Here is a 12,159-nt window from a genome sequence, read left to right as displayed (position 1 = left end):
ACCCAATAACAACTTTAGGGTAAAGTTGTAAAAAAGATGAAAGATGTAAAAACTTAGTGAAACATTGTATATTCATAATTTTATGCTTATTTTCTTCTACCTATCCCATTCCTAGTTTGTAATCGTCTTAGTGGAATTATAAATTTAATACATTTTTTAGTTGTAATAGTATATTTACTTATGGAGTTCCATAAAATATTAATATAAACTGTTTTTTCATACAATATTTTACAGTAAAACATATCATTATATAAAATGCTAACATGTATATATTTTTTTTGCGTCTACAGTTCAGCATGATTTCCATATCAACTAAATATTTGATAATGTGTTCAAATTTTGCTGATGACATGTTTACTTGTACGTTGTTAAGTATACAAAAATACTAGCTAGTATATAAATTCTATTCTTTGTAAAAAAAAAAATTAAAAACGTATTTTATGATTTTTTTTATAAATATATATATATAATGAGAATTCTGTTACTGATTAGCTCATCTGTATATGTTTACTTCTATTGTACAAATATATTGTATTATTATTCATACTTCATGTGTTTAAACAAATTTTAATATTTATTTCTTTAAAAAAATGGTTGTACAATTCAAACTTAAATGTAGATCAGTGGATATTAGGGAATCAACATGTGAGCTGTGGCTATCTTAAAAGAAAAAAAATAATTATTACACTACAACAAAATTTTAAAGACTAAAGAACTTTAAGATTCAATAGAAAATCTCTTTGAAGGTTTAAACATGGTGGTACCGCAGATAAAAATTCTGTTCCGCCATTGTTACTGATAACGTTCAATTTTTTTATACCGTTACCACAGTCATTTTTATTTCAAAGACCCACTTTTTAACGTATGGTACAAATCTAAATTCAACTTAATAGGAAAATTAACAATACACGAATACATTTTTGTCATTTTGATATTTATAGCAAAAAAAAAAATTAATATATTATCGTTTTATTAGTAGATTTTATTAATAAAATACGATATTTTATTTTAAAAAAACTTAGATTATAAAAATTTAAAACGTTTTTTTTGCTTTTTATAATTTTTTTCATTAGTTGATAAAAATGGGAAAGAAAAAAATTCTATTAAGGATTACAATGATATATATTCCTAGTTTAGATTAAACTTCATAAAATAAAATACTTGATTTTGAAACAAAAACAAAAATACCTTTTAAATTAATCTAGATTAACTGTGAAATTCGTCTACTTAATCAGTATTGGTTACTTAACTGGTAAGTCTAACCACCCTAAATATTTAATATAATTTAATAACTATTTCTTTGCCTTGAGATAACAAAATAAAAAATATATATTAACATAATACGTTTGTATTAAAAAAAAAAAATTATAACAAAAAAAGGCGGATCGCGTCAATTAAATTTATTTCGACCAACTCTTCTATTAATTCTGGATATGCTCCAACTTATATAAAGACAAAAAATATTATCCAAAAATCTCTTAGTAAATATTAAGAACTAAACACAAAACGCCATAGGCGTAGCTTGAACTAAATTTCTATTAATGAGTTTCATAATATTGGTTAATAGAGCCGATGGGAGTTTCTTTATTTTCACATTCAACTGCCTACAAAAAATTTAATTTATTTTTGAAGTCTACGAATTTTTCAGTGAGGATTTAAGTCCCTACAGTTCCTATGTGAACTACGTTAATGCAAAACACCCCTCTAATATGATTATCAATAAGTTCGATTTTAAGGATTTATTCTATTAATGTTAAGTTTCAGTTATTTATTCAATCAAGACAAAATTTAAATTGATTTAGTTATAATAGCTATTAACAATTAAAATGATCACTAAATAGGGTAAAATAATTTAGGTGAAATTATGTGTTTTATATTTCAAACAATAATAAGAAACTGTTAATAATTTGTAATCTAGCGTGAAAAAATTATACAGATAATCTATACATTTTTAAAATTTTTCCATGGAATAATAAAAGGTTTTTAGCAACAATTGTAGCTTATAATTTATTCATGAATTTCTTCATGTTAGTTTTACCTTTTATTTATACACAAGAGGATATCATTGAATGCTTGGACATTTTTTTAAGTATGAATAATAATAATTACCAATTTATACGTTTTTGAAATTGTTATCACAATTTTTTTTTTTTTAATTTTAGTTCAAAAATACCCAGAATAATAATTTTATGTTATTTTAGCGAACAACACATTTTTAACACGTTTAAAATAAAAAAAATACCGGCAGATACGAACATGCGTGATTATAAACCGCACATGCGACAGAGTCGAAGAGTTGAAAACTACACCAAGTACATGCGTCTACTATTTAGATTCTGATTGTGATATTCATTCAAAACTCGTTGTAGCCTATTTTTGTAGTAGGAAGGGCGTTACAACTGGCAACAGTGGGTTGAAAACCAGTATACGAACAGGTCAAAAAAATTCTCTTAAAACTTACTGGTAAAGTATCAACATATACTTGTGATTACAAAAAAGTTATCATATTAGTACGACACATATTATTACATAAATTTAAATTTAAAAATTCAAGTTTTTATTATTATTAAATTAACAGATTTGTCCATGTTCTTATTATATTAAATTACTGTAACATTGGTTAATTATAAATAATTGTTGTAATTTTCCTAAATAGGCTGTGTGAATGAGATTATACATATGATCAAGCAAATAAATTTATTTATTTTTTGTTAATTTCCTGTTAAAATTCTTAGAAGATTAATATAGTGAAAATCGTTGTTATTATTTATTAATATATTTGTTTTTTCATCGAACCCCAGATTTAATTTAACTAAAACAAAGGGATAGCCAACTATTTTATAATTTAAAATGTAGTTGCCCGTTTCTGTGGATTAATAACAAACATAAATATTTATAATTAGTATTATTTATCTACAACCTAAAACAACAAAAATTTAAATAATTAACTAAATATTTTAACATTAATAATTTAAAAGCGTAGTTTTTATAAACGTCCAAGTATTTGATAAACATTTTATATTAAACAATATATATTATAATATAATTATGATATATTTATAAAATTACTATTTATTTATTTTTTTTTAAGCAAAAAATGAACAATTCTTTTTAATTTATTATTATTTAAATTGATCTAAATCGTGTTGTTTTTAGGGTTTGAGGGAACTAGATTCGAAAACCATCTAAGTTAGTCTTTAAAAAAATATTTTTCATTGGTGTGGCATTTGTTTAGACCATGATAAGATCTATAAATCACATAATTATTTTAAATATTTAATATTTTTTATGAGTGTTCTAATTACACAAAATTAAAATAACATACTCTTTAATTAAAAACGGTTGAGCTTACAAGATTTATAATTATCAATTAAGTTTATACACTGATTGTTTTTAACAACTTAATTATTATTAAGCATCCGGACAAAGATTATTAATCAATAATTTGAATTGTACTTATTATATCATTTTTATTGTTCAATTTAAATAATCCTTACTACAGTGTTAAAGGTTATTTTTAAATTCTAGATAATTTCTGTCGCATTCAAATAAAACAAACTAAATTCTATGACTGCAAACATTAAAATCTACTAATTAGATAGTCCGTATATTTAAATTAAGTATTGTATAAAACATGTATTACTAAATATTATAAAAAAATATGTATTTATTCATGAAAAATGAAAACAGTTGTGTGATGACACATAATAAATAAAAAAAAACGTTTTATTTTTTGATTAAAAACCATTTAAACAATATAGCCCATGATTTTTATTTAGACTGAAATTAAGATGGGAGTTTGACCTGGTTCTATAGTTTCTAGAATATTTTTGCTATCTATTACTTTTTTGTTTTAATTTGCGCTTACATTGAATAACCATACAAAAAACGTATATTTTGTCAACCACATGTATAGTAGCTTAAGTGTACTAAATATATGAACACATGTCATATTTCTCATTATCTGTCGTATCAGCTGTTACCATTTTTTTTTTTTATCAAACAATGCCATGCCTCTGTTTTTAACACTTCAAAGTTTAAAAGCCTTTTAAATTTGGTTCCCTCAGTGAGTAATATTCAAATTTTTTTTCATTATATAAAATGAAATATATTGAACAAATAGTTAACTACTCTACTTCATTTAAACTTTTTTTTACATATAAAAAATAGGAAATGCTCATATAATACTATTACAATATAATATTGTTAATAATTTTGAGAATGATTAAGTGTCCGTTGCTAATATACTCAATTTTTCCTATATTATAAACTTATTTCTTAATTTCCTATAAAAACTCCTAGTAAAATATTTACTATATATATACATATACTAAGGTGATCCCAAATGTTTTTTATATTTTTATTTTTGGCCATATTGCTATAGTAGCCCCCTATGGGTTTAAAACTATTATAAAAAGTAGATTAAAAAAAAAAGAAGAATATCTAAAACTTGCAAGTTTAAGTTTTGTGTCATAGATAACTTATTAAGAATAATTTAAACGGTATTAAAATAATTTATATAAAATAACATAGGTTGTTACGTTTTAAAGACAGCTTATTTAAAACACCAAATTTATCAAAATTTACATTAATTTTATGGAACCTAAAAACTGTTTGAAGTCAAAAAAACATATTTTTAACAATTTTGGAAATAAAAAAATTTAGTTTCATTTGATTAAAAGTTAGTTGAATATTGATCAAAACTTCCATAATAATAAAAAAATTAAAACTTAATAACTTTTTTTATATTGAAAGCCTTGGATATAATACAATATAACTTTTAATTAAGTGATGATTAATTTGTTATTTCATTTGGATTATTTCCATTTAAATTATTCTTAATAAAATTTTTATCATAAAATCAGCTAAATTTCTACTTTTCATTTTTTGTTATAAACCCTGGAAAATAAAAATTTAGTTTCAAAATTATTTTAATAAAAATTAATGAATCCAGTTTCATTATTATAAATTTTAAAATTCAGTTGTTTATTTTTAAACAATATAAGAATTATAACTAAATTAAAAAAAAATAATAATTTTTCGAAAGTACGAAAATAAATAGATATGTAAATTAATTTTTGGTAGCATATTATGATTTAATTGATATTAATTATAAAGTATAACAAAATTTTTAACTCAAATAAATTGCAGTATTGAAATTAAAACTTTTATTAGTTAAAAATTAATGCTAACTTAAAATAATATAATTATTTCGATAATAGATCAAACTAAATAAATATTTTTTAAACTAAGAGTTAATATTTAAATAGTAAATAGATCAAAAATTTATTTTATGAAAATATATTTACACAGTTAATAGATTAAAAGAAACTTTCAAGGAAAAATTTTGGAGGATAGAACTTCCTCGAATAATAATAAAAAAGATTTAATAAAACATATCTAGTTATTTGAGTTTTTTCTTCTTAATTTTATGTAACCTTATAAAAACATAAAGTGATGAAATAGTTTATTCTAGCTTTACGATGTATATTAATTTTTGTCCTTGCTAAATAAGATATATATCTAATATTTTGGATAAATACCCACACATCATCACCCACCACAAAAACTGCTTACTTGCAGATGTCTCAAATTCAAATAAAAAAGTTTTATTATAATCCTTGCTTCTCTTGTTAAACAAAATATAATTCATAAAATATCATAGACGTCATAAATTACATTATTCATCATATGTAAATTTATATTTCATAAATAAAGGTAAACTTCAGCGTAAAAAATTATGTCACTTGATTATTGTTACTGAAAAATTGTTGAGGGCAATAACGAAAAAAGGCATACGCTTATTTTTTAATTTTCGTTGTATTAAATAAATAATTAAATTATCAATTAAATAAAAATAAGTTTTGGGGCATAATGTCAAGTGGAAGTTTAGGGTAAGGCTGACCGTCCCAAAGTAGTTGGGATAATGGCGAGGAAAAATAAGAAGAGTTAAATAAATACAAGTATAAGATTAAAATAATAACAATTAATGGAATATTATTATAGTACTTACAACAAAGGAAACTGTAAATCGATTTTCATAAAATTAAGAATATAGCTTAGTTTATTTTTAATACGCTTATTGATAATTATCTCATAATCTTTATACACAACTTATAATAGTGTTTTTTAAAAAATTTTTTTCTACTAACTAGCGTAGCATAATAAAGATAGAAACTAGGGGTTCATAATTTACATTTTCATGGATGAAAATGATAAAAATACAATTTTTCTCTGTAGAAGTAATAAAAAAATGTCTTACATACGTTTTCCCTAATAAATATTTTTGTAATTGCTTTTGATATACTATACAAAGTACATTTTTATTAAATAAAAAAATATAGACAGAATCTACAGAGTCTAAAGAGGACTTAATTCCCTCAAAATCTGTCATGATTCCTCAAAAATTAAGAAAATTTCATGTTTATTTATAGAGAAACATTATTAAGAAGAAGAATCAAATTAGCCTACCTAAACTTTGTTGAAATGACATCTATAAAGCAATATTTATAACAACAAAAAATTAGATTTGTAAACCCATGTGTATTTCAGTTTTTGAATAGTAGTAATAATATTAGAATTAATTAAAAACATTTAAATCTTTAAACTATTTTTTAGTTTTTTCCAAGTTTTCAAATAATTTAATTTTAAGTTATTTTCTATACAAAGCAAACTTTAAAATTTCTGACACTATTACTATTTTTAAATTACAATTGCATTAGTGGTGTCTACTTAAAAGTAGTCTAATTTAATTTTTTTCATAATGTTGAAAATGAAAGTAAATTAAACTACTTCAATGTTATTGATTATTCGTTTAACTTTTAATCTAATTATTATAGTTAATATTATACAAAATTTAAACTATCGTTGCATAATACTATTAAATAACTAATTAATAAAAAAAAAATAAAGTTTATTATTTTTATTAAAAATGTACTTTTTAGGGGTCGTCAGAAAATTTAAAACTATTTTGCTATCAACCATCCTTAGCAAAAAATGTTCTAAAACATAATCCTTTCTGGAAATAATTTTGATTGTTAGTAGCTTTTAGAACAAATTTATTTAAAATTATAATCCCTCTCAAAAAAATATCTGGTTATATTACTGATATGGTACTGAGTCTACTCAATTTAGTTTAGCTCAACAAGAATATTTTAACCGGACCCGTCCTTCTAAATACACCTCTGTATTATTGTCAAACGATATATTAAAAAAATTCTATATTGGAATAACTTAATCACTAGGCCATTCATAAAACTACCTACTGTATTGAAACATGTTATGAACCTAACATAACAATACGCAAAAATGTAGTAACACATTAATTTTAAAAACGTTAAATAAAGAAGGAAGAATGTTATAACATTTATTATAACTCTTGTAATCTTCAACGATTTCTAAAAATCTATGAGTTAGAGAGGACGGGAAAATCTATATAATCTGAATTTTAATGTAACGTTATAATTTGTTTAAACATTAAACAAAAAAGAAGTTTAATTTAATCCTTGAAAAATACAATAATAACTGATAATTACAGTTATTACACTAATTATTAGTAAGATAAAATTTCGATTAAAATGATAGATATCCACTCTAATAAGTTCATTTAAAACTTTAGCATACTAATATATATTATTTAGCATGTCGCAATTTAAAAATCGATTTTTTGTTTTTACACCAAAACAAAACTTTAGTATACTAATATAATTAGTACACTAATCTTTGATTTGTACACATAACTAAATATGAATAAATGCAGGAATACCACTGGCATCGTCGAATACGAATTTCCCTCACACCCACCATGTAACTTTGGGGATCATTAATTATCTTCCTCCATAAGCCACAAGAACGTATTTACGCCATTGTGTATAAAATTTGTGTTATGATATAATGAAACCATAGCTTAAAATTTAATATACACTTAATTTTTTTGTATAAATTAATTTAAATATAAAAAGGTGTCCCGCCCAGTTTTGATATTATTAATAACTTGATCTAGCAATTTTTTTAAATAATTTTTACATTTTTAGATTACGGTATAAAAATATTTTTTATTATTTGCCTCTAATAAAAAAAAAATATAATTTTTAATTTTTTTTTTTTTAATTTCAAAATTATTCATTATTTGCTATTTTTTTACAAAATATGTTGACCAGCCTATAACAACTTTAAGATAAGTACTTATTAAGTTAAATACATTTTAATAAANTTGACCAGCCTATAACAACTTTAAGATAAGTACTTATTAAGTTAAATACATTTTAATAAATATAACTAATATGAATCGCGGGAGGAGTACACAAACACAGTACGAGTTATACCCACCCTTGCATCATACTCATTCTATGTATTAAAATGTTTGTAATTCAACAAATATTTTATTCTAATGTTATCCAAAAGTATTATAAGAAAAAGGCTCAAGAATGACTATTTAAATTTTGAAAAAATAGAAATTGTATTTTTTTTTTTTTTTATTAGACGTAAGTAATAATATATATATATGCTCTTAATGTAGTCAAAATCTGTAAAAATAATTTAAACAAAGTAATACAAAGTATTTTCTGAATCAAAAGTTATTAAGAATGTCAAATTCTAGTTGGCACAACTATATACAGAGCGTCTCAGACTTAATAATAATGCTCACAAGTTTTAATATAAAAAATTTTTTTAAAAATTATTATTGTCTTTTTAAAACATATTTTTTATTATTTATGACTAATAAAAATAAATATAAAAAAATGTATTTTTATTTTATTCAAAATGTTTAAAGAACTATTTTTAATCTTTTTTTTACAAATTATGTTAATGGGTTGATAACAATTTTGGGACAAGTATTCATTTAGTTACAAACATTTTAATAGATAAAAAGGGTGGGTGCAGCCTGTATTAGAGTATGTATACTTTAATAGCGTTTTATATTCACACAATACATTAAATTACATGTAACTTTAATAAATACCCTAAAAATATTATCATAATATTGTTATTATAGTAAAAAAAATGTAATATCATACTTAAAACAAACAAGATAAATTAAATTATTGAGAATCATATATATGCATATTTTTTTTCTTTTTGTTATTAACCTATTATAAACCCCAGGTTGTTAAGTAAAAATGGCTTATAGTATGTAAATATTGAGGCTAATGGCCAGAACTGTCAAAGTTTTATTAAAAATAAAAAAATAACTTTTCTTATATGTAATAATAATAATAGGAAAATATTAAAAGATATTCTTTAAATCTAGCCTAATAAAACGAAATCTGCTCTTAAAAAAATGTTAATAAAATAATAATTGTATCAAAAGTTAATAGAGTTTTGAGTTAGGTTTGAGACACTCAGTACAATTTTAAATTAAATAGTATATTAGATACATTTCTGATGAATTTAAATAATTTATGATTTAATCAAAATACTAATTCTAATTTGAATAGTGTAAGCATTAAAAATAATTTATGCCTACAACGCCAACGTGAATATTATATAAAAGTGATGGACACCTGACCATGACATTTTGCTGATTAATATAATAATAAATTTCGTATAAAACTACTAAAAACATAAAACAGAAAAATGTACTAAAATTCAGAAAAACAGATAAAATTTTGTTTATCAAGCATGGATATAAAGTTAAACGTTTCTTTTTTTGTGTGTGTGTGTAATACTCTTAATAAGAAAAATTTCTTGCTCTTATTTACACTTTCTGACTGTAGGTTATTTAAAAAAAAATGAAAGTAAGTTAAATAAATATTAAATTAATTTTAGCTAATCTAAAAATCCTATGTTTACAATTGATTCTATGATTATTTTATTTCATAATTTATCTATAGTAAAATATTTTATCAAGAATGTTAATTAATTTTTAGTCGAGCACAATTTCGGTCACTTAAAATAAAACTATAATATACAAATATATAACAGATCATCATATATGATTATAAAGTATTTACTTTTTTCTATGAATTAAATAATTAAATAATTATGAATTCTAGATTAGTCATGTATTTTATCATGAATTATAAATTTTTATATCAACACATTTTAATGTTAAATTGGGAAATGAGTAAATGGACCAGAGCGTATTTTTATTATGAGCATAAATTATGGAGGTCTTTCATTTAGAGATTTTACATTTTAAAAATATTAACTAGTATAGTGGTGGAACCAGTGGGAATTATGTGGTCGTAATGTATTAACTACCGTATTTATTATATAAATAATGTTTATTTTGGGTGTTATAAATTGTTATCTTAATATTTATAATATTAATTCATAGCATATTTCACTCAAACGTTTTTTTTTTGATAAGACAGAGGCGTATTTAGATGATTGAAAAGGAAGTACGAATTCCATCGACTTCCCCGTAAATAAATAATTATTTTAATAAAATATTCTTATTATAAAATTATGTTACTTTAATTTTTAAATCAAAAATATTTGTATTATACAATTAAATATTTAACGTTTTTAATAATAAAAATAAGAATAGAAATAAATTCATTTTATTAAAATTTTGTTTTTATTTAAATATAAAATTAATACTAACAGATGAAGATCGAATAAAGCAAAAAAAAAAAATGTGTTGTTATGCATATTAATGTATAATAATATGTATTATGTATAATTCTTCTAAAACTGATGGAGTCAAACAAGCTATTCGATCAATATTAAAGTAGTAATTTTTAAATAATTTGTTACTTTTCCAAATGGCCCTCTCGGCCATTGTTATTTATAAAACATACACGTAAATCTAGGACATTTCTTATTAGTTAAATACTTATTTGATAAAGTCAGGAAATTCATTATTCTAGACACGAATCCGACTTAAAAATTAGTTTTACTGTTAAATAATTTATTAGAATAAATTCCCTTTAAAATATTAATAGATATTAAAAAAATTTTATCACATAGAATAATCATAGCAAATAATGCTTTTAAGATGAAAATATTTCAAAATCAAAGCATTAAATGTAAAATATGTTTGAAAAAAAAGTATAATGATCATATCACATAACCTCAAAAATGAGGTTTAATTTTGAGTGTGATTTCCACGATTCATGAGTTTTTTTAACAAATGTAGATGGATAATAATTGTAACACAGCCAAATAAAACCGATTTTTTGCATTCAACATTGACATTAACATTAACCATGAATAAATTTGTCATTTGGCACCACAAATTATCATTTCTTCAGGAAATTTGATCAAAGTGGAGGTGTAAGTCTGTATGAATGTCGTCGAATTACTTGGAATACATCCAATAGTTCATAATACTTGATTATTGTTAAAAACAATTTTTTTACATTATGAATATTTAAGATACGCTCTTCAAATGGATTGAATAATCGTTATTTTTATTGGCATATGTTTGTTTTTAACTAAATCTAAAAAAAAACTTGTGGTTCTAATAGAACACGTGTTAAAAAAATTGATTTAAATGATTATGAAGAAATTAATGATTATAAAGTAGGTTTCAGTTGTACACATTTCTGTATTTTTCTTTACTATAGTTGACAATTAAACACTACTGTTAGAGGTGTTGGTTGCAACTTTTACAAGTTTTATGGTTACAAAAAATACATGCACACATTTATTTAGGATTACAGATGAAAGGATTGTTTTGTGTCATCCAAACATACACAATATATTCCAGGTCATGCGATAACCGGCCTACTATAAGCATAATTAAAATAATATGGAATATAAAATAACCTCAATAAAGGATAATTATTGTGAAATTCATTGAGAATATTTATCATAAATTAGTCAACCTAGTTAATGTAAGAGTGAGATTCAAGTTATGGTGCATCTTAGCCAGTGGATTTTTAAAACACACAAGTTCAACATAAATTTGAACGTCTTACCTGAGAACAGGTGTGCGTGTGTGCCGAATGGAATATGAGCGTCGCGGCCGGTTTTTACGTGAGACCTCTACAGCACAGACTGTCGGTCCGTCTGCGCTGGCTGTCGTATGACATGTTGCGACAGGCCGGTTGCGGCAGTGAACACGATAAAAAGATAGGGGTACTGCGGTGGCGGTGGCAATGTGGACGCACACTACTACTGGTGCGACTACCGAGCGCTTGCTGTGGGTACCGCCAACGCTGCAAAACGCCGACGTTGTGCAGACGCGCAAACCCACCGCTACCACCACCC

The 12,159-nt window shown here is 23.1% G+C and overlaps 1 protein-coding gene across 5 annotated transcripts in view; it reads right to left on the bottom strand.

The window, feature by feature from the left end:
- The window catches only part of LOC126910568 (sialin), an 18,225-nt gene extending 6,066 nt beyond the window's left edge, over positions 1-12,159 (bottom strand). The window contains exon 1 of one of the 5 annotated variants that reach the window (XM_050693226.1): positions 11,868-12,159. The gene's annotated coding sequence lies outside the window, so the exon portion shown is untranslated. Of the gene's footprint in view, positions 1-263; positions 287-2,038; positions 2,264-11,867 lie in introns of those variants that run through there. The other 4 variants (XM_050693222.1, XM_050693223.1, XM_050693224.1 and 1 more) reach the window with 4 other exon arrangements.

Source organism: Daktulosphaira vitifoliae, unplaced genomic scaffold, assembly GCF_025091365.1.
Source record: "Daktulosphaira vitifoliae isolate Bord-2020 unplaced genomic scaffold, ASM2509136v1 Scaffold_1, whole genome shotgun sequence".
In the NCBI taxonomy this organism is placed as follows: Eukaryota; Metazoa; Arthropoda; class Insecta; order Hemiptera; family Phylloxeridae; genus Daktulosphaira; species Daktulosphaira vitifoliae.
Note: the sequence above shows the minus strand (reverse complement) of the source record. Positions and strands in the feature narration are given on the sequence as shown.